The sequence below is a fragment of the Pteropus medius genome, unplaced genomic scaffold (genome assembly GCF_902729225.1).
Source record: "Pteropus medius unplaced genomic scaffold, Ma_sr-lr_union100, whole genome shotgun sequence".
NCBI classification, from domain to species: domain Eukaryota; kingdom Metazoa; phylum Chordata; class Mammalia; order Chiroptera; family Pteropodidae; genus Pteropus; species Pteropus medius.
In genome coordinates, this window is record NW_024344378.1 from 36,313,045 (window position 1) to 36,336,552 (window position 23,508).

General features: G+C 33.9%; 1 protein-coding gene across 2 annotated transcripts in view; it reads right to left on the reverse strand.

Moving 5' to 3' along the window:
* FAM13C (family with sequence similarity 13 member C) overlaps positions 1-5,506 on the reverse strand; it is a 141,697-nt gene extending 136,191 nt beyond the window's left edge. For both annotated transcript variants that reach the window (XM_039871854.1, XM_039871851.1), the window contains exons 1-2: positions 5,420-5,506; positions 3,318-3,504 (exon numbers count right to left, since the gene is read on the reverse strand). The gene's annotated coding sequence lies outside the window, so the exon portion shown is untranslated. The remainder of the gene's footprint in view (positions 1-3,317; positions 3,505-5,419) is intronic.
* Between the last annotated feature and the right edge of the window lie 18,002 nt (positions 5,507-23,508).

Consider the following 23,508-nt stretch of genomic DNA (forward strand, 5'->3'; position numbering starts at 1 on the left):
TCCAATCTCTCTCCAATTTGGCTTTCTCTGTTTTTCTGTTCCCATTGCAAAATAAGACTGCCGCACACATTGTTATTTCAGTTACACTTAAAAACTAGCTGAGGAGGGAAAAGCCTTTCAGCACCTAGCAAATGTGGTTTGGGCACCAAAGGTATCTCCCACAGGCTGATGACAAATTGATCCAAGATTAAACTACCTTGAAAGGCATATTAAGATTTTTTTTAAATCAAAGGACTTTTTTTGCACCCAAATAACCAAATATTTCCTATTTCTCAAGTTTACAATTTTTTACCAAAGTTACCAAACCTATAACTTCATATGATCTTGTGCTGGAATAACAAAGGCCAACTTGGGATATTAACAATGATTATTATACATATATGTATATAACCTATGGTATAATCTAATTATAATTATTGCACATACTCAGACATGATGATTGTTATCTGAGAAGATGTATTCTCTATGTTTATACCTGGCGGAGCTGAGTACATTTAGGGCTAGACTCTGTGTGCAAACACATTTACTCCCACAGGAAGGCCATGGGATAGAAAGCAACTAGGGCGAGAAGATGAAGGTGCTGAGAGAATCATCACAAAGAACCTAGCAGGAGAACTGACAAGCTAAATGCCATTGGTCTTACTGTGTAGCCACAAAAGACTGAACAGGATAGGAAAATTGCATTTTGCTTAATGTTCCAACAGTTGACCTTTCCAAATCTATTTCCTCAATTTCTTCTCTGATATCTTCATTTTCATTTTCATATTGCTACATTTCTTTGCTCTAAGCAGCTATTTATAGGGGATCAGTAATTTAAAATGTCAAATAATATTTCAGACAGCAATATTTAAATGTAAAGTATACAATTTATGGAATTATTCATCAGGAATTACAGTGACATCTTGAAATGCAGGCCCCAAATGATTGGCCCTGCTTTAAATCACAAGCATATAGAATCAGAAATCAAGGTATCATTGCCTCCCTAATCTTCTCCAGTAAATCATTTTTCAGTCTCCCTTATTCCCTTCAATAAGTCAGGAGGTTTTCCCATATAACTGACATAAATCTATCTTGCTGCAAGTTTACATAAATTTCTTGTATTTGGCTTTAACTGTAGATGGAGTTCGGCCTCTCATTATTTTGTAACATACGTTTGGTAGGTGTGTTCTAAGAATTAGATAATGGATGAATTTTATAGCTGTAAAGTCCTTAGACATACAACCTCTACATTTTATAGATGAGGAGCCCAAGATCCAAAAACATATGTCGACTTCCCCGGGGTTAAAAAGCTAATAACTGGCAGAGCCTAGGCTTGAATTCAGAACTCCTTAGCTTTACTACTTTCTACTTTCATGCAGAATTTTCTAGATAGATCTTTGTGATGGTTAATTTTATATGTCAGCTGGACCGGGCCATAGAATGTCCAGTTATTTGGCCAAACATTATTCTGAGTGTTTCTGGGAGGATGTTTTTGAATGAGATTAACATTTAAACTGGCAGACTTTGACATTAGATTAGATTAACATTTTAATCAGTAGAGTAAGCAGATGCCCTTCATAATGTGGGTGGGCTTCTTCCAATCAGTTGAAGGCCTAAAAAAAAACAAAAGACAGACTCTCCCCCAAGTAAAACAATTTTCTACCTGACTGCCTTCACACTTAATCTGCAATATTAGTTCTTTCTGCCTCATTCCTGCTCCAACAGCACACTTGTAGATTTGGGATTCATCAGCCCCCATGATTGTATAAGCCAATAAATCTCTCTACATATGTGTATGTGTATATGCATCTGTGTGTATGTGTGTGTGTGTGTGTATACACACGTATGGTATATATACATGTGCATGTATATGTATACACATGTAATATATACAGATATATATGTTACGTGTGTGCTGTGTGTGTGTCCTATTGGTTTTGTTTCTATGGAGAACACTGACTAAAACAACCCTCTTTCCCTAAATGCTTCTGAATAGATCTATTTTCCTAAACAATAATAATTTTCATGCTTTTACTTTTATCTTTTTACTTTTTCTAAATTTCTTACATTACAAAGTGAATGTAGGATATTTTATCACACTGAACTTTATATGCCAACTCCAACTGGCTGGCTGCTTTCAAAGGCAACAGCTGCCTCCTGGACCACACCATGGCTGCCAGCTTTGCTAAGGACCCCAAGATGGAAGGTGCGACATAAATTCTCAGGCCTCCATAGGACTCATCTCCTTTATGCCATATTGCCCTTGCCCCTTAGGACATGAATTACACACAGTGGCTTCTTAAGCTGCCACGGGGACTAATGGCACAATCCAGAAGTGTGAGGGAGTGAAACCTCTGTAGAGTGAAACTTGATCAGTGAGAAATGAGGGACAGGAGGGAGCCAGACAGGCCCATCTGCCCTCCTTTCCTACCTCCACAGACTACATTGAGGTACATGTCCTTCTCACAGCCCTATGGAGAGTCCTTCATGCTAAGTCAGCGTGGTGCTCAAATGACCTGCTATTCCTCTTCATAGCTCATTGGTAGCCAGCACAGAACTGTGTCGCATCGCACAGCTTCACATCTTTCTTTTGGACTCCCCTCCCTTCTTCCTTACACTTATCATCACAGAATACCTCCCAAATGAAATTTCAGCACTTTAATCCTTACCTTAGGCTCTGCTTTTTTTTTTAATTGAAAATGAAAAAGTATTTATTTTGTCACTTTAAATTACAACGAACTTCCTTCTAGAGAACAATTCTCTCTCTCTGATTTAGGTTGCCATAAACCTTTTTGGCTTTAGATACAAAATATGAATCACTCAAACTTCAAGCTTTCAATTAATCTAAATTCTTTTTTACAATCCCCTTGAATATGAACTTAAAATGGTCTGCCTGCCTTTTAGCATTCCTGCAGTAGTACCAACTGCATTTTTCTTTCTAACTACAAATCACACCATCTGTGAAATTCTTTACTAGATAGCTAGGAATTAACTGCAACAAAAGGAGTCTGTAGAAATGGAAGAGACCATGACTTTCACATGGAAGAGAGCAATTCATCTATGGAGTATTAGTTGGGTAGAAAATACATTAAACAGTTCTGCTTTCTAATGGTTCAAGGAAAAGACACATCTTTTGAGTTAGGATTGATGACTGCTTAATAACAGATCCAAACTTGTCCTGTTTCTCTCTAAAATAGTCTATACAAACAGTCAGAATTAGTGGAGAGAGTCAGAGCAAGAAAGGCAAATGATCAATAAAGGGTTCAAAGTAAAGTTGAAATGCAATAATTCTTTCTGAAATTTTCTCTCAACACAAACCATTAGAGAAATAAACTTACTGTGAAACTCAGAATTGCTGATGTTGACCTTGGTCTCTTCAAATACCTTAGGACGTCAGACTGAACGCTCTGGACTGAATCCCATGGAAACAGGATTTATTTAATAGCTTCATCCAAAGTCACAAGGCATACTCTGGTCAGCAAAAGGAACAAAAATTTCTTCTGCAGCTCCTTAATTATATTTGCCCTAAGAGTTAATTTAAATTTGTTTAGTTTATTATGCAAAGGGGAAAAAATCGCCTAAAAATCCCAGCTTTTCATAAAGCCAGGGATCATAGAAGTCAAACCACAGATTCAGCCACTTACGTCACCAATAATAGAGATTCTATAATTAGGGATTAGCCAGCTGCAATAATTTCTGATGCTCAGACAGCTGGATCAAGCTGATTTCATCTCAGTTGTGTCAAGCTAGAATGTTCCATTTTTTCCTTTTTAAATGAAATCAGCAAAACAGTGTGACTCAGAAATACAGAGAATCTCTTTCCCCACCCAAATCTCTAACAAAGTATTTTTTTGTACCTATACATTTTTTCTAGCTTCACATATCTCTCAGTTGAAACATTTTTATTGCCATGTAGCTGCTGGGTGAGATGCCTAGAAAATCTTCCATCTAAACTTCAAATTGATGGCATTATGAATGGTTATTCTAATCTAAATCCTATGTTCAATCTCACACACACACACAAAAGAAAAGAGCCACTGAGTTTATTTTCTTTAGCAACAGACAGTTGAGAAACCTTAAGATTAATAACCCTGGCAAGGGCAGAGACAATGATAACATCAATACTTTCATTATTAATGGAAAAGTAAGCATTCTGGGCCAGATGCTCCTTCCTCCTGATTCTAACTCACTAGGATTTCCCACCCAGCCTGCATTCTGTGCCTCAAAATCCTTTCTTCCAGAAACAGCTGGATCTGCTGATGCTATTTTGGCCATTGTTCTTACCATGGTTCTGTCTCGTGAGATGGGATGCTGGCTTTACATTTTAATGTAGATGTTAAAATAAGAGTATAGCAATAAAGTATTACTTAATGTTCTTTGCTTCTAAGATGGCATCAAAACACTAAAGAGCTTCCGTAATTTAGCAATTTCTCTGTTTCACAGTTGTTAGAATCAGGGTTTATAGGAATAGCCAACATCATTCTCAAGAAATCCAGGAATATTCGCAAGAAATATATTCTCCCCTTCCTTATTACACTGTCAATAAAATATTCACCAGTCGACCACCTCCACAAATTAAGCAAAGACTAAAGAAATATACCTTGATCCCAGGACACAGATATTCCAGGGAAAAGAATTGGTCTAACTCAAATTGTTTAAACAGTTGTCAAAATAAATGTGTAACCTTTGAGAACAGTTTCCATTGGTTGGTCTATTATTTTTAAAGACTTTTTCACACAAGAGCAAAAGTTCCAATTATCTGGTCAGTATAACTTTATGTTCCCTCGTCCATCAATAAAATATATCATATTTGCTGCTAAGACTGCGCTGATTCAGATGATACTGAATTGAATATTAGAGTTGGAAGTATGTATTTTATATGAGTTAGTTCTTCCCAAACTTTTTCAAAACGAGCTCTCTTTTTAAATTTTATCCATAAATCTTATATCTTGCAAGGTTTTGTCAATCCAACAAGATATTTTTATTAAATAACTAATTTTTCCCATTTTTATTAATCAAAGACACATTTAGTATCACTCAAGGCAGGAGATGAGAGTCAGTTCTACTTAAATAACTTGGACTAAGAATGGGAGAGAAAGAGTTCAAGGAGTTGCTGGGCAGACAAAAACACATCCGCCACAAATCCCAAACTAAATCCCTTCATTTCCTACAAAATCCCTTTTTACCTGCTCTGTTTTTATCCTCACCCATCATCCCTTCTTTTTTCTCCAAGCATGACTTCTCTGGCCTTTGCAGATGTTGTCTTCCTAACCAAGGAGCATTCCTCATTCTTTGCATATACAACACTTATTCAAGTGTCACATTTTTTGTGGTCATCTAAGACCCCTGCCCACCACCAGCAGTCAGAATTAACTGCTTCCTTATCTTTGTTCCCTCAGTAAGTTGTTTGTACTATGGACATATGACTATGCTTACTCACCTGTTTCCCACACCAGACTGTGTGCTCTTTAACATCAATTTCTTTGCCTTACTTAATTTTATCCCTAGAGTTCGGCACAGTACCCGAAACACAGTAGGATTATAGTTAATGAATAAAGAAGTAGATAAATGAATGAGTAAACGTGTACTACATAAATTCACTGCCGTTGCTTACAAATATAAAATTTTCACAACATTCTAAAACAGTGCTGACAGTAGGCGAGACCTAAAAGATGAGCTAAGTCCTTCAATACTCAAACATCTTTCTCTAATGGAACAAAGTATTGGATTTGAGGTTTTTGTAGCTAAGAATGTACAGATACTTGTTTTTAGATGCTCCTCCCACCATTTTCCACTTTAAAAAAATCTTGCACTTCTTAGCCAAAAATGATACAATATTTAAGAGATCACATTTCGATTTTGATGTAAATTATGCCATTTGATCTACACGGCAACCCTGTAAAGTAGGTGTTATTATTAACTCTTTAATGGGTCTAGAAACAAAAGAAAGCTCCTTTGCCCAAGATCACAGAGTTATTAATAGACACAACATGGACTTTAACCATACATCTGCCTTTTCCATGGACCACAAACCATACTTCATGTACCAACTATGTCGCTATTATTACTACCCAGTTGTATGACTAGGCAAAGTGAGAACGCACAGTGCAAGAAATGGACCACAGAAAACTACAGAGTAATTCATGCCCAGATGTGAAATGGACACCTCCAGGACTGGTTGCTGTTGCATGACTTCCATAAGCCAAGTGTATATATTGTATAAGTTTGATTATGTGGGGAAGAGTACAAATACATACAAATACACACACTGAACTAAAAATACAACAAAAGATCAAGTGCAGTACTGTTATAGATCAATTTAACGTTAATTTTCTTCTCCAGAATTTCCTGTTTTCTATATAATCAGAATGTGTTATTTGAATTGAAAATAAGATATAAAATTGGACAAATGGATAACTCTGTCAAATAGCTTAGAAATAAACTTAATGTCTAAGAATTTAACACAGAAGCTCACCTATTTGTAAATATTTAGCTTAGAGACAGAGATAAATAAAACCACAAGCCCAAGCAAGGTCCCTCATTTTGCCTGGTGCCAACAGATGGCACCAATTCTTGCTGGTCTCTTTGGACTTAAAAACAAATGGTTTTACATATAATCTTCAGAACTCACCTGCTTGGAAGTAGAAGGGTCTCCAAATATGATAAAAGAAGTGCTACAAATAAATGAGAAGTTTTTTTTGAAGAATACTGACTTTTAGAAACAAAAATATTAATCACAGCTTTATTTATAAAAGCAAAAATTGGGAGTTTACCTAAATTATCTAAAAATGGAGTTATGATGAAATATAGAAGGTATTTCTAAATTATGAATATTTTCATAGCCATTAGTTATATTTACTAAGAATATTGACTTTGAGAAATTATCAAGATGTGATGTTATTTTTAAAAGCCAGGATGCAGAATTGTACATATCTATAAACTCAATGATATGCATATATTATATATAGAAAAGAAATTCATGGCTAACAGTGAGTTTCCACGTAACAGAGTTATGGGTTAAATTTTATTTTTAAGAATATTTTCTCCATGTTCTATAGTTTTTAATGAACATTTATTAGAATGAAAAAAATTAAAATCTTTCTTTGTCTCTCAGACTCTCTGTCTCTCTGTCTCTCTGTCTCTGTCTCTGTCTCTGTCTCTCTCTCTCTCTCTCTCACACACACACACACACACACACACACACACAAATCCTTAGAGGAGAAATCCAAAGTCTGAACAAAATAGATTTAAAATAGAAGCAGACAACATGCTGATAACCAAATAAATCCTTGGGTGAGCCAAATCAAATGATTCTGCTGCAAATAGTCAAACCTTTGGCTGACTTTGGTTTTTATCTGCACAAAGGACCCAGAGCTAGATGGCAGATAAAAAATCTCCACCCTCCCAAGCCAATGGAATTGTTGACACATCTTGCAGATGTTCTTCTCCTTATCAAGGTATAGATTTCTCCAAGCAGCAATATTCTGAACTCTAGTGCAGCAAGAAAAAAAGAATTAAGCAAGTTACCTTGAAATTCATGGTAAAAATGAGATTGAAATCGACGAATCACATTTATGATTTATGACTTGCGCTTCCTAATTTACAAGGCACTTTGCACGTACATGTGGCTTACAGACAATATGAGCTATGTAGGACCCATATTATTTATCATTACGTACTTTACTAATGTACTTTTCACAAGTACTCACAGTCTAAGTAGCAGAGCTTGGCTTGAACTCTCAGGTTTTGAATCCAATCCTGTGTTCCTTTTACTACTACATGAGGTTATTCCTCAAAAATAGTCTTAATGCCTTCAACTAAAAATATATTTCTCTTGCTCATATTTAGAAAGGGGACATTGTGTCATGTACAACTTCCCTAAGATTCTTAAGATAATTATAACAACGTTATAGGTTTGCTTCTAGTAACGTATCAATGCGAGAGTCTGATACCATGCTGGAGCACAATTTTGTGAAAGTAATTTTATGAGAAAATGAATGGACTACATATCCAACAGACAATTTGCTTGTTCTACCAAATGTTTATGAGTTTTAGAGCCTAAATTCTGACCACTGGCAACATTAGATCATATAGGTCACACTCTATGACCTTATTTAACCTTAATTACTTCTTTATCAGCTTCTTCTCAAAATACAACCACACTGGAGGTTAGGGCTTCAACATAGAAAGTTGGAGGGGGGGAGGGGGGTGGGGGGGAGTGGAGGTGGAAGACAAACATTCAGTCCATAACAGGATGGGTCAGTAATTTTCTCTACAGATGGTTGCTACTTCCAAAACAGGACACGATGCCTGACAGACAAAGCAATAGATGGTCCAATAGACTGCAGTTCTTCTAGTTAAATGTGCAAATGTATATTTTAACAACCAGCTAAGGTGGAATGAGGCTAATTTTCTCTTATGAAAAATGTGGAGACTGACAAGCATGTACTACTCTACTTCTGAGCTGAGAGACGATTTTTACCCTGGCCCAGCAACCCCTCTGAATGTTGTATTGCTTCTTCTTTAGTACACACAAGAAAAAGTAGTTGAGCTCCCAAACTCTATACCACAGATTGTAGCCAAAATAGTGTTAGCCTGGAAAACATTTGAAGTATCTGATACCCACCTGTGTAATTAAAATATAACTGTAAGGAAAGGAAGAGAATATTTAAATTGTGCACTCTGATATATCCCCTAAAATAAACCAGTTGCAAAATATAACACAACATAACTGAAGAGTTAAAATTTGCCATGTAGAAGTGTTGGCTAGAATACAGTTAAATGTTAGGGTAAGTCTCATCCTCCCTAAATTATATCTTTAGTATTAAAATATTTGATCCGAATCCCTTCTTTTTCTCGCCAGTAATTACTGAGACAGTTTGGTTATTTATTAGGGGCACAGCTGGTTCATGATAATAAAATCAGGACATCTGCATATCAAAGAATGTTTATCTTTCTATCCTGTGGAGGAGAGGTATGTCTCTATCTCAGGCAAAAGTAGTTTCCAGACATAAAGCTTTGAATTAAAAGGAAAGATGGACAGAAACAAATCCTGAGATGAAAATTGCTGTGCGATTAATCAAAATACCATATCAACCCTGACACTTGCAGTCAGCTGTCTGTATGTGTTTCAAAAACAAAGGATTTATTTTAAGCTAATCAACTGAGCCTATAATGGTATCTGTGTACAGAATCAAAGGCTGGGGGAAAAGTAGATAAAAGCACTGAACCTACTTCAATTAGTCCTAAAAGAATTCTCATTTAGGTGATGAGTAATTTGCTCCTTGATTAGAATCCCAGCCTCAAAAGCCCAAACTTGCAGTCAAGATAGAAACATATTTTAGACGAATTGTGTAATAAGTTAATAAACCTTTCATTTTTTTTAGAATAAAGTATACTCTTTCAAAAAATGAAATACATTATTACTTTGACTCTTTGGTGTGAGTCATGAACTAGCCCACTCTACACACGTATTTCAATGTTAAACTATATAAGCTTCTATAGCCTCTCTTCCTCAATCTCTTACAGTGTTTGAGGTGATGAAAGACCTCCTACTCGTGCCCGTGGTCTTGTGTGTGTGTGTGTGTGTGTGTGTGTGTGAGATTGACGAGAGATTCACAGCACAACTCCCAAATAAATTCTCAAAATATTCTCACGGAATCTACATTCTTTCTATCCTTGTCTATCCTCCATCTAGAAGAAGAATCTAAAAGTCATATCCAATTCTTGAATATTTTCTTTGAAAATCTGCATATTGACAGTTGGTCTCCCTACCCCTTTTTTATCTGATTCTACCATCTCTTGATATCTCAGCGTAAATTCCCAAGATAACATGCTACCACAAGTACATTAACACAATTGCCAATATGGGCACTGAACTTTCCTGGATATCCTTGGTTAATCCGATGTCATCCAGATAATCCAGACTATAATTATTGAGGGCTTATTTTATTTTATTTTTTTAAATATCTTTGAAAAAAATACCAAGTAGTTTTAAAATTCTCACACAAAATGTATCGACTATATAGATTATGTATATGGACATGAATTGAGAAACACTGGAATAGACCACATCCTGGATCTAGTAGAATGAGACTTTGCCATTATATTGATAAAAGTAAATTCATGAGCAAGACATCCCAAAGTCTTTTATTTGGCTTGAAGATTTTCTGTTTGTATGCTTGTTTGTTTGATTAACTATGCAATGAAAGCGCTTATTAGCAAGCAGCTTTAGATCCTTAAAGTGTGAAGTGCCGAGTTTGATTCATGAAGCTGAAAAACTGAATGTATCCTGCCAAGTAGCCATCAAGATCGTAGCTTCACACATGCAGTACTTGCTCCCTTGTGGGTAGGCTATACTATCTAAACTCAGTTCTTCCTACATGCATTTATTAAATAGGAGGGTTTTTTTTTTTTAAGATGATAAGAAATTTATAATAAGATTTGATTTTAAATTTAAAGTTTGATTTAAATTTGATTTAAAGAAAAGGATTTAATGGTCTTTTCAGGTCACTCTAAATTGGCCAAGGTTTATTTTAAAACAGGCACTTGAATAACTACCATGTTTGCTGTGACACAAGAAGATTTATCTATTTTAAGCTCAATACAACATTGATAAAAGGGGAAAGAATAAACTTTCCATTGAGCCATTAGAGGCAGAGTTTTAAGCAGACTTTTGATAGAATTTTAAAGCTTTGGTTCGCTGCACTTCTCTAAACTCACTCAGCTCCTGGTCTGAGAATGAGTAATGGACTCTGAGATAGCTAAGTTATACATTAAAATGTTGTGTTTATTTTTCCTGGGAAAAAAATAAATTATGTTGAGGATGATGATAAGTAGAAAAGATAACTTGACAAAATAAATTGTGCTAAAAACAAACGATTCAATCAAAAAATGGGCAGAGGACCTAAAGAGACACTTCTCCCTAGAGGACATACAAATGGCCAACAAATATTTGAAAAGATGCTCAACATTGCTAGCTATTAAGAAAATGCAAATCAAAATCACAATGAGATACCATCTCACACCTGTTAGAATAGCTATAATCAACAGGACAAGTAATACCATCAGTAAAAGAATATATTTCAAAGTTAAGAAAAAACTATTGATAAAATCAGTTGCTGTGCTTGTTATGTTTTTTATTTCCACAGGCTAATTTTGTGTTTAATAATAAGCATCTGCTTTGATTGTTGTTATAAGCTATGGAGTTTTGATTTTAAATTAATTCTTTTCATCAATATATATGCAATTTATCTGATACAGTTTTTAATTGGCCAGGAAGAAGGGAAATTTCCATTGAGAAGCTACTATATTTTATGCATTACACTGTTCACTGTTACATAAATTTTTCTTATTTAATTCTCATTGCAAGCTTATAGATCTGGCATTAGCATCCTCATTTTTATAAAGGAGAAAAGAGAAAATGAAAACAAAGATAAAACAAAAGCAAGCAAGGAAGAGAGAGCGATAAACTAGAATTGTTTACTTCTCTGACAATATTGCATCCAGAAGATCATATTAAATTTTAAAACTTTTTTGTACACATTTTCATAAATGATGAATTCCATATAAAAGATGTAATAATTGAAATAAGAAAATATTAATAAGAGAATGTTCTCTAGGGAATCAATCTTCTGGTTCCTCTTGATTCTAGATGGGATTCCATAATCATTGCTAATCATAAAATTCAGATCCCACAGAAAAATAACTCTGCTGTAGGAAATGTATAATAAATAAATGCTAAACACTTTTATGAAATCATAAGAAAAAAAGACGAAGAGTCCAGGAGAAAGATGGGCAAACAATATTACTAAGAGGGGATCTGTGAAGGTCAGGTAGGCAGAAAGAAAAGCTTCCAATTCCCTCTTTTTTAGTATAGGTTTCTGTGCCTACAACCAGTATAACCATACTCCTTGTCAGCCACAATAAAAAAAAAAAATAATAATTATAGAAAACTATACAATCAGTTTTTAAAAATTAAGAAAGAATAAAAGATTAGAAAGAGTAACATTAAAACATTGCGAATAAGGGAGAACAAAAAGAAAAAGGAATAAAACACAGATTAAAATGAGAAAATGAAAAGCCTAACACAGACAAAAGAATAACAGTCAAAAATAATAAAACAAAATAAATTACAGTTAAAATAAAATATAGGCCAGAGTTCAATGAGATTAAAGACTAAAAATCTAAAAGCAAGAGATAAAGGATAAAAATCCAGAAAATAAAATTTTAGACAAAACCCATTTAAATAGAGGAGATTAAGGATTAAGAGTAGGAATTAAGAGATAAAAAGGTAAAAGTAAAAAATATTTTAAAAAAATCAATATAAAGAGTATTAAGGAAAATTACATGTAAAGGCCTGATAACAAAAATTTGAACTTTGGAGAAATCACTGAAAGAAATGATACAGCACGAGGGTAGACCTCAATAGAGGGTGATATGAAAACTGTTAACAGCTCTTGGCTGAGCCTTTTTCCCCTTATAAAGGCACTTTCTTTTAAGTGAGGTGGTCCTTGTAAGTAGGGCACACAGTGGGTGGAGAGCAACCGTTCAAACATATTCTTTGAGTCTTTCTAAATCATAAAACAAAGAAACCTCTGGCAGACTGACCTCCAAAAACTTCTAAGGCAAGCCCCACAGAGAAATTACATTTCTTAATCCAAAAGACAAAGGCTGCAGGAGAAATGGCCAATGCCTATAAAATAAGAAGTCGTAGAGAAGGGTGAATATGAATTTTTTTTTAAAAAATCTCCTTATACCATCCTTGAAAAGAGGCAAAATTAAGACAATTCATAAAAAGGTATTTTACACAGAGGTTAACATGGAACTCATAGCTTAAAGAATTGGTATGGATAATATTTAAATAGTTGTCAAAAAGATTCAGGAGACATAAAGTTGGCAGAGTATAGTAGAAAAGAATTAGCAGACATGCCTAGGTTCTGGTTCTGGCTTTGTCACTAGCTGGCTATGTGACCTTAGGTAAAGCATTTTATGTTCTTGTATCTTACTTTGCTTACATATCTGCAAGAGGAATAAAAAAGGTTGGATTTAATATTCTCTAAAACTAACATTCAAGGTTGATATTGAGAAAATGAGTTTTTGTCATATACAGACTATCGAGCTAAATGGATCATGTATCTAGGGATTAAAAATATGCTTAGAAGGGCTGGAAGGTTGAGTAAATGAGAGAAATTATCAGGCATAAGACAAGAAGGGTTGTGAACAATTGGAAATACATGTCTCCTTTAAAGGTCAGGGTGCTTCTCAGCTGTAGCTAGTGGTTGTCATGTTGAAATATAGGAAGTCAAATCTTCATATTTTTCCAGAGAACTCAGAAATTTTTTTAATGTGAAACCTCCTAACAGCATGTACTGGCATAAAAACAGACACATAGATCAATGGAACAGAATAGAGAGCCCAGAAATGAAACCACATTTATATGGCCATTTAATCTATGACAAAGGAGGCAAGAATATACAATGGCATAAAGACAGTCTCTTCAGTGAATGATGTTTGGAAAATTGGATGGATACACGCAAAAAAAAATGAAACTGAACCTCCTTCTTATACCATATACAAAGACAAACTCAAAATGGAGTAAAGACTTAAATGTAAGACCCAAAACTCCTAGAAAAAAACATAGGCAGCAACTCTTTGACATTGCCCTTCATAATATTTTTTCTGACATATCTCAAGCAAGGAAAACAAAAGAAAAAATAAACAAATGGGACTACATCAAACTAAAAGGTTTTTGCACAGCAAAGGAAACCATCAACAAAACAAAAAGACAACTTACTGATGAGAGAAGATATTTGCCAATAATACATCTGATAAAGGGTTGATATGCAAAATTTATAAAGAACTCATACAACTTAACACCAAAAAAACAAACAATTCAATTAAAAAATGAGTGAAGGACCTGAATAGACTAGACATTTCTCCCAAGAGGACATACAGATGGCCAATAGACATATGAAAAGATGCTCAATGTTACTAATCATCAGAGAAATGCAAATTAAAACCACAATGAGATATTACCTCATACTTGTCAGAATGGCTATCATCAATAAATCAAAAAAACAACAAGTGTTGGTGACAATGTGGAGAAAAGGGAACCCTCGTGCACTGTTGAGGGATTGCAAATTTGTACAGCCACTATAGAAAACAGTTTGGAGTTTACTCAAAAGATTAACTACCTTATGACCTAGCCATTGTACTTTTGGGTCTTTATCTGAAGAAAACCAAAACACTAATTCGAAAAGATATATGAAACCCTGTGTTTATGGCACTGATATTTACAATAGTCAAGATATGGAAGCAACTTAAGTTCCCATCAATAGACAATTGGATAAAGAAGATGTGGTTCATATACACAATGAAATATTACTTAGCTTTAAAAAATGAAATCTTGCCATTTGCAACAACGTGGAGGGAACTTGAGGGTACTATGCTAAGTGAAGTAAGTCAGACAAAGAAAATACCATATGATTTCACTTGTATGTGGAATCTAAGAAACAAAATAAAGAAACAAAATGAAAACAAATTTATAGATACAGAAAACAAACTAGTAATTGCTGGATGAGAGGAAGGATTTGGGGGCTGCGTAAAAAAGTTGAAGGGATTAAGAAGCACAAATTGGTAGTTACAAAATAGTCATGGGGATGGAAATTACAGCATAGGAAATATAGTCAACAATATTGTATTGTATAGTGCCAGATATGTACTAGACTAACTGAGGGGATCACTTTGTAAATTATATAAATGTCTAACCACTATGTTATACACCTGAAAGTAATATAAAATAATATTGAATGTCAACTCTAATTGAAAAATAAAAATTTTTAAAAAGTAAAATCTTCTGATTTTTAAGTTGATATATCTTTAACTTAAAATTTTTAAAATCATTGGGTGAGCCGGCTAAAAAACATCTGCTGGTAAAATTTGCCTTAGAGATCACTGTTTATGAACTCCACTGATCTATAATATTCAGTCATTATATCTGCCTCAGAGGATCAGTGTGAGTCTTACCTAAGCCTGACTGGCCCAAGGCAGGAGTGGACTTATGCAAGCTTCATTTCTCAAACCACTAGACTTTCTTATAAAGTTGGAAGTAATGCCCCTTTTGTCATTTTTGTTTTTATTAATTTGAGTCTTATCTTTTGTTTTCTTAGTCAACCTAAGACTTGTCAATTTTATTAATCTCTTCAAAGAACCAACTTTTGATTTCATTTTTTTGTTTTTTATTCTGTTTTAGTTATTTCTACTATAATCTCTATTCTTTTTTTCCTTCTGCTTGCTTTGGATTTAGTTGTATCTTTTTTTTCTAGTTATTTTTTAAAGATGAAACATTAGATTATTGATTTAAGAGTATTCTTCTTTTTTAATAAAGGTGTTTATAAATATAAATTTCCAAGAACTGCTTTAGCTTCATCCTATAAGTTTGGTAGGTTGTATTTTATTTTAATTCACCTCAAAGTATTTTCTAATTTCTGATTTTTTCTCTGATCTATTGATTATTTAGGAGTGTGCTATTTAATTTCCACATATCTGGGAATTTCCTAAATTGCTTTCTGTTATAGATTGGAACAGGACAAAGATGCCTACTTCAGGGCTTATATTCAATACTGACTCTGGGTAGTAGTCATTTGCAATAAGGAAAGAAAAAAGGATGAAATGTGGAAAGGAAGAAGTAAAACTGTCCTCATTTGCAGATGATTATGATTGTTTACAGAGAAAATGCCAGGAAGTTTACAAAACAACTAAGAGAACTGATATATGAATTTTACAAAGTTGCAGGTTACAAGGTTATACACAAAAATAGATTGATTTCTTATACATACCATCAAACAATTGGAATGTAAAATTATGAAAATTCTGTTGAAATCAGAATTAAACGACAAACAAAAAACTTCTAGGAATAAGTTTAGTAAAATTTGGCTAGTACAATTTTGCTGAAAATTATAAAACATTAATGAAAGACCTAAAAAAAGAGACATTGAAAAAAGAGAATTTACCATGGTCATGGATTTAAATAATCAATAGCTCAAACTGATTGATATATTTCCAATCACAATTCCAAACAAAATTTCAGCAGGCTTTTTTCGTGATAGAACTGGGCAAGAATATTATAAAATTTATATAAAAAATGCAATAGACTTGGGAGAAAAATTAATAAGTGGAAATATGGAGCAATAGAAAAAATATCTAGGATTAAGATGTTATGGATATTTCCATCAACAGACAATTGGATAAAGAAATTATGGTTCATATATACAACGGAATATTACTCAGCCATTAAAAAAAATGAAATTCTACCATTTGCAATGACACGAATGGATCTAAAGGTAATTATGCTGAGTGAAATAGTCAGACAGAGAAAGATAAATACCATATGATTTCACTTATAGGCAGAATCTAAAGAACAAAAAGAACAAACTAATCAAAAACAGATTCACAAATGTACTGGACAATTTGGTGATGGACAGAGAAGAAGGGAGTTGGGGGGCTGAGAGAATGGGATGAAGGATTAAAGAAGTACAAATCAGTAGTTGATGGATGGTCACAGGGATGGGGAGCATGGCATAGGAAATGCAGTTAGCATTAATATGTTGGCTAAGTGGAGGGCCAGAGGAGCGAAGGAGCAATTGGGGAGATCATCTTATGAACTATATAGATGTCTAACTAATGTACTGTATACCTGAAACTAATTTAAAAAAAAAAAGATATTACAGATATACGAAAGGGTGTAACATGCAGGAAAAAAATGCAGAAAGTCAGAGGATTACAGTGTGTAACATGTATGTAATTGTAATCCCAGAAGTAGAAGATGAGGCAGTGAGGCAAAAGCAATATTTGACAATAAAATGATAAGAATTTTCCAGTAGGTAAAGGACATTAAGCCAGTTTCAAAGCACACTACTAATTCCAAGCAAGATAAATGTGTCCAAGCATATTCAATTGGAAAACATGCACACAATGCAATATATATATATGCCTTACTGCTAAATTGTATACCTGAAAACTTACTGGATTTCATTAACCAATGTCGCCATAATAAAAAAATAAATTTAAAAAATATAATAAAGCTGTTAATAACAAAGAAAATATTGTAAAAAGGCCAAAGAAAAGAGAAAGATTACCTTCTGAAGGACCAAGTATAACAATTTTAGCTGATTTATCAACAAAAACAATGGAAGATGGAAGATTATAGAATAAAATTTCTAAAGAACTGAATGAAAATAACTGTAAACCTAGAATTCTCTAGCCAGGGAAATTATCCTAGAGGGATAACAGCAAAATAAAGACTTTTTAAAATACATTTTTTGTTTGTGTATATTTAACAGCTTCATTGAGATATAATTGACAATACTATGTGTATAGTTAATGTCTACATTTCATTAAATTTTGCTGTATGTGTATACCTGTAAAACCATTACAACTGTCAAGATAAAACAAAATATTCGCCAATCCCAAGAAGTTTTGTGGGGCCCTATGAAATCCCTCTCTCCCTTTCAACTCTCCTTCCCTCTCCCTTACACCCAAGGAATAACTGATTTGCCTTCTTTCAAAATAGGATATTTACATTTTCTAGAATTTTATATGAATGGAATCGAGTATATACACATTTTTGTCTGACTACTTTTGCTCAGCATAATTGTCTTTTGATACATCCATGTTGTTACATGTATCTCTGTAGTTCTCTCAATTTTTATTTCAGATGTTTTGAAGTTTTGCTATTAGTGCATATACGGTTAGAATTATTATGTCTTCTAGATGTATTGATCCTATTATCAATATGAAATATTGCTTTTTTCTATGGTAATAGTCCTTGCCTTAAAATATTACGTGTCTGATATTAATATAGCAAATTCAGCTTTTCTGTAGTGTTTCCATATTGTATTTTTCTCCAAACATCTACTTATCCCTGTCATTCTTCTTTTAAACAGTTTATAACTGGGTCTTGCTATTTTTACGGAGTCTCACAATTTCTAACTTTTAATTGGGATGTCTAATATATTTGTATTTAAGTAGCTATGAAATAGATTCTTTACTTTCTGTTTGTCCCATTTGTTTGTTCTTCCTCTTCCCCTTCTTTTTATTCCATATTTTGAAATAATTATTTCTTAGCATTCCATTTTATCTCCTCTACTGGTGCTTTGTCTAAATCTTTATATTACTTTTAGTGCTTACTATATAGATTTCAAGAAAAATCCTTGACTTCTCACAATGCGCCTTGAATTAACATTATAATGCCTCTTGTATAATGTAAGAAACTTAAAACAGAATAAATTCATTTATCTTCCATATTTTGTTATATTTGCATTTCTATATTTTATTTCTACATGCTATCAATCCCATAATACATTACTTTTAAGTTTTGCTTTAAGCTGTCACATCCATTTACTATTTCCAGCATGCTTTATTTCTTCATGTGATCCAAATTTACACCTGGTATTATTTCTTTTCAACCTGAAAAACTGCTACTAACATTCCTTATAATCCAGGTATGTTGGTGATCAGTTCTTTCAGCTTTGCCTTACCTGAAAACATTTTTATTGGGACTTCATTTTTTAAAAACAGTTTTGCTGGATATAACATTCTAACTTGACAGAATTTTTATATTTGTTTTCTTTAAGAATTATTCTTTGAAGGATGGCATTATTTCTGATGAGAAAATAGTGGTTCTTAGTGTTATTTCTCTATATGTGGGGTCTGTGTGTGTGTGGGGGGTCCGATTACAATTAATATTTTCTCTTTACCTTTGGTTTTTAGCAATTACAGTATGAAGTAGGTTGAGTTTTTAGTGTATATATATATTTTTAGGGCTCACTAAGCTTCTTGGATCTGTCGGTCAATATTTTTAAATATATTTGGAAAATTTTTAGCCATTATTTTTTAAAATATTTTTCTGTCTCAATTTCTCTCTACTGTCTTTCTGGGACTCCAGTTACCAGTATGTGAGATTCTTTTATATTGTTCCATATACCACAACAAATATCATCTTAAAAAAAAAAAAAAAGATTGGATAGTTTCTATTGCCCTATCTTCAAGTCCAGTGATTTTGTTGTTGTTTTTTAACCTGTCAAGTGAATTTTTCTTTTCAGTTCTAGAATTTTTAAATGTTTTTTTATTCATATTTTTTAGTTGAGAGTTTTCATTTGTCTACTTTTTCCTTTACACTCTTAAACATGATTACAACTGCTGTTTTAAGGACCTTGAAGCTAATTCAAAATATGTGTCATCTCTGTTTCTATTACTTATTTTTTCTCCTGATTGTGTCACATTTTCATTGTCTTTGTGTATGAAGAAATTTTTTATTCTGTGTGAGGCACTGTAGATGCTATACTTTTAAAAGTCTTTATAGAGATGGGGAGTGACATTAGCAAGATATCAGAATGGGAATACTCAGGCCTGTTTCCCCTTGAAGACACCAACTTAACAATAATACACAGGCCAGATTACATTTTAAGACCTCCTGAAACCAGTTAATAGGTTGCAGCACTCCAGGTGAGCACAAAGTCAAAAAGAGTTGTGACAAAGTGGGTAGAAAAGTTAATTGAATTTGTCCACCAGAGCCTCTTTCATTCCCTGGCACAACATGGTATGCTTGAGAGAAAACTCCTAACTCCCAGGAGGGAATGCGAAAAGTGGAAAGTGAGTCCAATATTCTGGCTCTTGGCAGTGGAGCGGGGATGCCCAAGGGACTGGTTTCTGAATTGCCTGTTTTAGAGGGCTGAAGGGAATGGCAGTATACTTTGGATGCCAGGTGGTGATTACTAAGAACAATGATGAGCATTACCAAGGACTACAATACTGCAGATAGACACAAGGGGGAGCGAGAGATTATAGGCTTGTATTAGGGTTCTCCAGAGAAAACAAAATAGAAGAATGTGTCTATAAGTGGAAAGAAATTTATTGTAAGAAATTGGCTCACATAATTTTTAAGGCAGATAAGTCTGAGGATCTACAGAATAAGTTGGCCAACTAGAGATCCAGGAAAGCCAATGGATAGTCTAATTCTACTCTGAAGGCCAGCAGGCTTGAGACCCTGGAAGAGCTGATGTTTTAGCTCTTAGAATCCAAAGGGAGAAATACACGTGCGCGCACACACACATACACACACACACACACACACACGTGCACACATGCACACACACGTTCCAATATGAAGGCATTCAGGCCAGAAAAATTGTCTCTCACTAGGGGAAAGATCAGGGTATTTTTTGTTCTATTAAGGACTTCAGTTGACTGGATGAGGCCCTCTCACGTGAGAGAAATCAATTGCTTTAGTCAATCTACTAACTTAAATGTTAATTTCATCCTAAAACACTCTCTCAGAAATACCCAAAGTAATGTTTGCTCATATATCTATAAACTCTGTGGTCCAGTCAAGTTGACACATAAAATTAACCATCACAGTGTTCCTCAGAAGAAATAGGGAAACCTCTTGAATGGGGAAATTACAGATATAAGCCCAGAGAAGGTACACACCTGAAAAGGTTTACAAGGCCCCAGAATCTCTAGCTGTACTGATTGGTGAAAATCTTAATTGGTAGGAAGTCAGTCCATAAAGACGGGGATAAATGGCTTTTTTTTCAACTGCCTAAATCTCAACAAAGTTCACAAAATGTATAAAGAAACAGGGAAACATGGCTCAAGGAATCAAAATAAATCTCTAGCAACCAACCATAAGAAATGGAGATTTATGAATTACCTGACAAAGAATTAAAAACAATCAACTTGAAGAACACGAATAGAAAACTAATAAATTTAGTACATGAACAAAATAAGAATATCAACAAAGAGATATAAAGCTGTAAAAAAGAACCAAACATAAATACCAAAGCTGAAGAATACAATTACTGAGTTTAAAAAGTCACTACAAGATATCAACAGAAGACTCAATCAAGCAGGAGGAAGAATCAGCAAACTTGAAAAGAGGTCATTTCTATTATAGAGTTCAAGGGGCCAAGAGAAAAAAGAATAAAGAAAAGTAAAGAAAGCCTGAGGAACTTATGAGATACTGTCAAGTAGATCAACATACACATCCTGGGTGTCACAGGAAGAGAAGAAAGACAAAAAGACAGAGAGCCTATTTATAGAAATAGTGGCCAAAACCTTTTTAAATTTGAGGAAGAAAATGGACAAATTCAACAAACTCAACATAACCCAACTAGGATAAAGCCAAAGAAACACACAATGAGACACATTATAATCAAACCTTCAGATGTCATAGACAAAGGGAGAATTTTGAAAACAGCAGGAGAAAAGTGCCTCACACATACAAGGGTGCTTCTGTAAGGTTATAAGCTTATTTCTCAGCAGAATTTTGGCAGGCCAAAAGAAAGTGGGATGATATATTTAAAGTATTAAAAAATAAAAAATTCTGCCAACCAAGACTACTGTATTAGGCAAAAGCATCTTTCAAAAATGAGGGAGAAATTAAGATTTTCCAAGATAAAAGCTTAGGGAGGTCTACACCACTACACATGCACTACAAGAAATGCTAAAGGGAGTCCTTCAAGTTGAAACAAAAGAATGCTAGATAACAAAAATGAACTTTATGAGAATATAAAGCTCTCTGCTAAAGATAAATATTAGACATAAGTAAAAGCCTGTAGTATTGTAATATTGGCATATAACTCTTAATTCTGATATATAATTTAAAAGACAAAAGCATAAAAATGACCATAAATATGTTAATAGATACATAATAAAAAAGATAATTCGTGGCATTGATAACATAAAGTGAGAAAGGTAGAGATGTAAAGAAATAGTTTTGTATGTGATTGAAATTAAGTTATCAGTTTAAAATAGATTGTTATAACTTTATGCTGTTTTATGTATCCCCATAGTATCTACAAAGAAAAATACCTATAGAAGATACACAAAAGGAAATGAGAAAGGAGTCAAAGCATAGTACTACAAAAAAAAAAAAAATCAATAAAACACAAAAAAAAGGAGAGAGGAAAAAGAAAAAAAAATAGCTACAAAACATATAAAAGACAATTAAAATGGCAACAGTAGGTCCTTGCCTATTAATAATTACTAAATTATTGCCTATCAATAATTACTTAAATTACTTAAATTAAAACGTAAGTGGATTAAAGTCTCCAATTAAAAGACATAAATTGACTGAAGAATGGTTAAAAAACCAAGACCCTTGGCTGTCTGCAAGAGACTTCTCTTTAGATCTCAGGACATAAATAGACTGAAAGTGAAAGAATGGGAAAAGATATTCCACGCAAATGATAACCAAAATAGGAAAATTGACTATATCAGATGAAATAGAGTTTAAAAAGAGTCACAAAAAGCAACAAGACATTACATAATGATTACAGGGTCAGTTTACCATCAAGCAGACCAATATACACATCATGAGACTCACCAAAGGAGAAGAGAGACAAAAAGGCAGAGAGCCCATCTGTAGAAATAATGGCTAAAAGCTTCTTAAGTTTGAGGAAGGAAATGGATAAATTTGACAAGTTCAAAATTGTTATATATTTATTACAATTACAAATATGTAATCACCTAACATCAGAGCTCCCACATATATGAAGCAAGTTGTTCAATTGGTATAAAGTTTTCAATTTTGTGAGATGAAAAAGCTCTATAGATTTGTTGCACAACAATGTGAATATAGCTAGCCCTACTAAACTGAACACTTAAAGATGGTTAAGATAGTAAATTTTGTGCCATGTGTTTTTTACCAGAATTTTAAGAAAAAGTCTCTCTGGTGTTCTCCTTCCTTGAAGAGTGTTGAGTTTCTTTCTGGCAAATAGAGGTTCTCTTTGATCCTCTTGAGGCTTGTTTCAGGCTGTTAGAACACAACCAGAGGAGCCCTTGCTCTGAGACAAGAACAGATGAAAGCACTAACACGTGGCTTTCTGGGCATCTCAGCTGAACGCCCACTGCCCAGAACAAGTTCCTTTTACTCTGGCTCACTGGACCTCTAATGTCTTAGCACTGTTCAAACTCTAAAGTCTCCATTTGCCTCTCAGCCCTTAAGTAGTTCTTCTGAGCCACATCGTCTTGCCCTGTGTGAACCAGTGGCGCAAAAGGACCTTGGTAAAGATTTCTGAAGCTCCATCTCTAGCTACATTTGCTCTACGAATCTGCTTCACTAAATCCAGCCACCACAAATATCTTAACTCCTGCCTTGGACACCATCGATATCTCCTAATCAGAAAGCCAGGGTGAATGTATTCCTCACCTCAGATGTTTCTTTCTCTTTAAGGAAAACGGTCCAGTAAGATCTATTGTTAGATGCCTTAAAAGAGTAACTGTGTGTGTGTATGTGTATATATATATATATATATATTTATATATATATAAAATTAGTTTTGAGTTTTACATTTGTTTATGTCTGAAGGGTAGTCTGATACTCATAACTGTCATTGCTAGGATTGGGAATTTGTCATTTTAAGTTTGTTTTTAAATTCTACACCCAACACTCATCGTCGCAGAATAATTTTTGTTTATTTGTGAGGTTTTTATTGCTCTGCCTCCCCCTGCTTCCCTACAATAGCA